Raw genomic sequence first — 6,823 nt, 5'->3', positions numbered from 1 at the left:
ACTCAAAAGTAGAGAGAATATTGTAATAAATTCCCATATTCTCATTGACAAAACAGTGTGCCAACCTTACTTTACCTACCGCCCAGGCCAACATTTTTCTTTGTTTCCTGAAGCATTTTAAAGCAAACCATAGATGCCACTTCATTAAATCCATAAATACTTCAGTATGTAAGTAAATCCTTTAAAAATTACATCTATTAATTCTTTGTTAGTCCCACTGCCTCCTTATTAGATTAGGAAACTAAGAGTGTTAGTGATTTGTCCAAAACCATGTAATTAGTGGTGGAACCGGAGTTAGAACCTTAGTGTTCTTAATACTTAAGCTTATATTCTTTTCTCATAAAACTTGTTGCCTCTGAAGATTACCTACTTTCCAGTTACAGAGATTAAAAAAAACCTGCAATTAGATTCTCTACCAGTATCTTACATTGGAATCATCTTGGGAGATATTAAAAATGTAAACTCCTGACCCCCGACCCCAGAGAACCTAATTCCTTGAGGTTTGCTGGGGCCAACTTATACTGGTTCTTGAGAGCCAACTATTAAATTTTAAGGAATCTTATGAGTCAATTACTAAAAATCGTTAAAAATCAAATTATACATGCTTACAGTCAAATACAGTATATGAAAAACAAAGGTAACAAATATTCAAAACTCATCACTTCTTGGGCTTTACTACACTCTACTATGATCTATGCTCTCGAGGCCGGTTGTGTGTGGCTGGTGGAAATACTGTGTCACAGTGTGCTGTTGGGTGTCAATTCCCAGCTGCACGCTCAGTGGTGGCTTGAAATCGGCCATGTGGGGCTTGGCAAATACAAACCAGGCTTAGTTTATGGTTTTGTCTATTATCTAGATTTAAGAGAGTAATGGAGAAAATGTTAATAATGCAGATTAAACTTAAAAGTGTGTCACGTCTATGGCCATTACATTTTGAATAGTATAAAGTATGAGAAAGTAGTCTTCCAGTATTCAAAAAACAATTACAGTTCAGCAGTCTCTCACGTCACTAATAATTGATGTTTCACTTTTGTTTTACTCATTAATATAAACGAAAATATCAACCCACGTTCATGTCAGAACTACACTTAGTCATCAATCGCGACCACAGGTTGGCTATAGATAAAAGAGTTCGGCAAAAAAAAAAAAAGCATTTCTGTGGGAATCAATTAGCTGTATGAAATTTACAAAAAAACATTGTTGTATCATTAATTGTCAATTATGTACTACACATCCTTTTTATCAGCAAGATATATAATATATTTAGGTATGTATAGAATGCTACATTGTTTTCTTTTCTTTTTCTTTTTTTTTTGCGGTACACGGGCCTCCCACTGTTGTGGCCTCTCCCCTTGTGGAGCACAGGCTCCGGACGCGCAGGCTCAGCGGCCATGGCTCACAGGCCCAGCCGCTCCACGGCATGTGGGATCTTCCCAGACCGGGGCACGAACCCGTGTCCCCTGCATTGGCAGGCGGACTCTCAACCACTGCGCCACCAGGGAAGCCCCATTGTTTTCTTTTTTTGTTTTTCGGGAGGGCTAGTTGATCAACATTTTCTAGCACACCTCTGTGTGAAACTCAGGAGTCTGCATTTCAAACGAGCATCTCAGGTATTCTTATGCTTCCTGAATTTGGAGAATCACTGTTTTAGCCGTCGAACAAAAAGTCAGACCATTAATCAAGACTGTGAACGTATCCATCACCCACGAGTTCTCTCATGCCCTTTATCATCCTTCCCTTCTACCCCTCCTGCCCACCACACACCCAGGCACCACTGACCCGCTTTATGTCACTATAGGTCCTTTTGCATTTTCGTACAGAATGTGCTCTTTTTGGTCTGGCTTCGTTCACTCAGCATAACTGTTCTGAGTTTCATCCATGTTGGTGTCTAAATAGTTTGTGCCTTTTTATTGTGAGTAGTATTCCATTGTATGGATTCAACACAATTTCTGTATTCATTCAACGTTGATGAACGTTTGGGCTGTTTCCGTTTTTGCCTATTACATATAACATTGCTATGAACATCTGTGCGTACATCTTTTGACATACATTTATTTTTCTTTGGGGTAAATATCTACGAGTGAAATGGCTGGATCACATGGTTGATATGTGTGCCACCTTTTAGGAAACTGCCACACTGTTTTTCAAAGTGACACAGGCCATTTGTTTCCCTTTTTTTGTAGTGAAAAAAGCATGGGTGGTTTCTGACACTGGCTCAAGATTTTCATGTGAGCACCCTAAGCAAGCCAGGAATGCAATTACACAGCAATGAATATACTTTAAATAATTATGTAGTCTTGAGTTAGTGGGAGTGGGAAGAAACTAGTTTATAGTAATGAACATTGCATGGGGTTAGAGTTGCTTATTTAATTCACTTCAGTGGCTGATGATACATTTGTTTGAATTTATTTTCCATTTCTCTGTAGTTCTTATTTGCCCTTCCCTTTCCTTCTGTGATTTTTCTGAACCAGGCAGCATCTTAGGCGGTATATTAAAAGGTTTAAAATTTTGGATCGTAACTCACTTCAGTAAACATTATGCTATACATTATTTGATTTCAGAATTTTAGCTGAAGGCAACTAATTACTATTTAGCACATATACATTGACAACATACTCAACAGAGATAGGTGTGTGTGTGCACTTGTGTGTGTGTGTGTGTGTGTGTGTGGTGTGTTTATTTTCCCAGTCCAGAATGTCATCTATTTCCAGAGCAGTGAGACCGATTCTGTTTTACTCAGGCTAACAGGGGCTGTAGCACTGATTCATTTCAGTGATATGTTAGTCTCCTTTTATAGATTGTTACTCCAAGAAGCTGCCTGGCTGGCCTCTCAGTTTATCTGGCTCTGAAGGGCCCCCTTGAAGAAAGACAACCTGAAAGCTAAGACTAGGTATGCAGTTATGATATAAATAGATTTTGCAAAACCCCATATAAAATAGCACAGTCACAGCTCACCTCCTGTTAATTGTACCTAGAAATTCAGGACAGCATCAGGGCTTCTGCAAGGAGATGGCCACAGGGAACCCTGACTAGGGAACACTTGCTCGTGTAAGTGGGACGGCTTCTTAAGCACTTCAAAATGCGGCTTTTTTCCCTAGTTTTTCTCAGAATGGGCTGCTCAGAGGCAGGACTGGAAGAGCGGATGAGCCTGCCTGAGCTTTACAGAGATGCCCCAGGAAATAGGCCACATGTGCAAACTGCTGAAAGTCAATGGACGAGTGCCCAGTTCCCTTCTGATGAAATTCAGCTGCAATGTGGTATTGTTATTTCTTTTCCCATTTTATTTGTAACACCATATTACTCTAGAAAAAAAATAGAACTGTATGTATAGCAATAAGTAATATGTTCCCCCTTTTCCTGGGCATTATTCTCTAATACACTGCGGAAGTTATGTAAAAGTCTTCAAAAAGCTGTTTCTCAGTGAGAGAGCAGGCTATCTTCTCTGTCCAATCAACATAAAAGCTCTATCTGGAGGGAGGCACTGTTTATAGATCCTGAGACTGGTCGTCTTCCAAGATGCTGGCAAAAAAAAAATTAGGAACGAGAAGTATCTGTTCTGTGAGAAGGAAAAAAACCAAAAAGCCTTCTCTATTTCATTAGGTAAACACGGTTAGTATGACTCTAGTTATTGGCTTAATAAATTGAAAATACATAAATGATGTTGATTGTCACCTCAGTACAAAACGTGGCATCATGTGACTAAAGAATAAAGGAAATGGTGGAAAAACCAGCTCCATTAGTTAAAATCTTGTTTAACTTTCCATTGTAATACTTGGCCACACTTCCTAAAAGCTCTGACCATGTACACTTAGACTATGAGAAGAACGTGTTGGAATGCAAGTCAGGTGGGCTAGATCCCAGTTCTGGATTCACCTTGTTCTCAAAGGGGGGCACTGGAGAGATGGCTGGCCCCCAACTTTTCCACTGCAAAGAAACTATTTTATAATTTTTGCCCTGCAGACATGCTGTTTTGAAAGATTTTATTAGTTATCTAAACGGTTACAGTATCAGGCTAAGACACCAGCCCCCAGAGGTGTGTCCATGGGGAAAGGAAGCTGGTCTGGGTGTGAATCCTGGTCCCACGGCTTACCAGCTATATGATCTTGGGAAAGCTATATACCCTCTTTAAGCCTGTTTGCTCATCAGGTGTGGCAAGTGTATAAATGTATTTATGGCTTGGAGCAGTGCCTGCAACATGGTAAAAACCAAAATCTTAACAATGATAATAATAATAAGTGGTATCATGATTGTTATTGTTTGAACTAACCAGATAGAAGGGCTAGCCCTCCTGAGAGCCGGCTAGCAGCCCCCCCCAGAGTGCCCAGAGGGACACAGCAGACTTTGGTCTGAGTGATGCTGCTGTACCTTTAAGGGAGTGTGGATTGTTCTGCAGGAGTTTGGGTGCAGAGGTGGTCCTGTTTTTCCAGGGCAGAGGTCAAAGCTGAGTTTGCTTGGGTTATCAAGGTTGGAGCAGCTTTTGATTAGGGAGTCGTATTGCAGGTGGAGGAAGTGAAATTGGAAAAAACAAATGAATAAACAAAACAACCGGGAAGGGATCAGGGCCTGGGTCAGACTGCCAGGCTTGAAAGCAGAGGTTGTTTTCAGAGAACTCAGACCTCTGGAAAGGGGAGAGGATGCTGCCCGCGGTGATGCTCACGATGGATACAGACTGAGGGCAGTGAGACCAGAGACAGCCCCTGCTCCACAGCGGGGCTGCGGATCCGAATAGTTTAGGACGAACTCAGGGCTCGGACACAGCTGGGTCTTTAGGTTCAAGGTCTTGAGAGCCTGTAACAAAAATGACTTTTTCCATTTGGAGTCACATTATTTTTCTATTTCATCTCTGATTCATCCAGATTTTAACCAAAGAATCACCATTATCAAAGGGATAGAATACATTTGCCTTGTGGCTTGAATTACTGATATGGTTGTGATGCTAAAAAACAATCAGGATGAGTAAACATACAGGCACTTAAGTTTCTAGGCCAAGATTGACGGCTTGCTGGACCCTCTGTGCACAGTGACAGGGTCACCATCCACATCCCAGAAAGTCCTGGAATGCCATCAGCAGCAAATCAGCTTGGGTCCATTGTGAAATGTCAGTGTAACCGCCGTGATTGCAGATGATTCTAGTAAAAAAAACAACAGGGAAAGTTTTGTGCTTAGTAAGCTGATGCCGTCCCATTGTAGATATACATACCTTTTCTGCTGGGTTTTTGAAGTGATGATAATGGCTCATCTACAACTAAAGTGGCTTCTGGACAAACCCAGTAGATGCTATAGAACTTCACGCCTGTATACCCGTCCCTCACCCCGTGAAGCTCTCTGGCTCCTAAGACACCTGGTTCCTGTCTTTCTCACACCTTCCAGTTGCCTTCATAGAGCCTCTTTTCTTGTGCCATTAATTCTAATGTCCCCTGGGACTGTGCTCTCAGCCACCTTCTTTCATTTTATGTACTTTCATCCTCATTTAAATGGTCATATTTCATACGTGGAGGACTCTCCAGTCTGTCCATATCCCTGGCTCTGGCCTACCCTGAGCTCCAGCTCTCTAGTTCTTTTTTTCTTTTTTTGGTGGTGCCGCGCAGCATGGGGGATCTTAGTCCCCCACCAGGGATCGAACCCACGTGCACCCCCTGCAGTGGAAGTGCAGAGTCTTAACCATTGGACCGCCAGGGAAGTCCCCAGCTCTCTAGTTCTAATGGAAAACCAGATCTGTCCTCGGGTCCCACAGATACCGTAAGCTCAGCCATTTTCACACTGATTTTCCTCTTGGCTAAAACCAACCACAATTCATCCCTCCCTCCCAAGACCTGGGGACATGTTGACCTCCCTCTTAGGGCCTCATGGTGGGGGGGTCACCGGGGGATGCGCTCTGAACAGCTAAGAGTTCCTCCAGCAAGGAAGGCTGTGATTCGACAACTATCACTGATGGTGCCCACATACAATTCATACTCACGAAAATCCATATCATAACTTCCTTATCTGCCATTCAAAGTCCCCATAGTCTAGACTCAGGGCACTTCTGGACTCTTACCTCTCTCTCTAAATGTTCCCTGTGTTCTGGCACCTTTTCAGGATGTGTGCAGCCCTTCCCATCCCTGCCTCACTGGTCAGGCATTGCTTCTTGGGGCCACCCTCCTATTTTCTCTGCCCATCAAAAGCCTACTCATCTCTCAAGATGTAGCTGGAAAGCCACTTCTAACACGGAGCAGTCCATGGACACCTCAGGTGTCTCTCTCTTTTCTCCTTTGGATTCTATAATACTGTGTTCGGTCTTTCCTACTAGATTTTAGGTTCCTTGAGGTTAAGGGCTGTGCGTAGTCATTTTTGTGGTTTCCACAGTGCCTGGCACACATGAACTGCCTAACTTACTGGTATTGGATGAATAATGATTTGCCTAAAACATTTTGGTTGTGTTTACAAAGAAGCCAAACATGTCTCATGTAGCAAGAGAGGCAATGCTGGCATCTTTGAGTTTGAAAAGCCCCCCCAGCAAATGCATGTGTGTGGTTATACACAATGAATCCCTTGTGTGCCCAGGTTTTAGACATGGATGAAAAAAGGAAAGGAAATACACTTGTTTCTAAAATTGGCAATGCTTGTTTCCTGCATCACCTTTGCCTTTCTGTGTCTTTTTAATTTGTCAGTGGGCATTTTACTTGTTGCTTCTCCTTTAGGATTAATTATCCTTGGACATATTGATTATTACTATCCTTGCCTTTCTGGTCTTCAAGCCACTTTCCCTGTTGAGTGTTAATATTTTATACAGTAGCTTTCCTGTTCTAACATCCTTGAGTACATCTTATACATCCTATTTCTA

This window comes from Mesoplodon bidens (assembly GCF_964165515.1).
Source record: "Mesoplodon bidens genome assembly, chromosome: 20".
Taxonomy (NCBI): Eukaryota; Metazoa; Chordata; class Mammalia; order Artiodactyla; family Ziphiidae; genus Mesoplodon; species Mesoplodon bidens.
Note: the sequence above shows the minus strand (reverse complement) of the source record.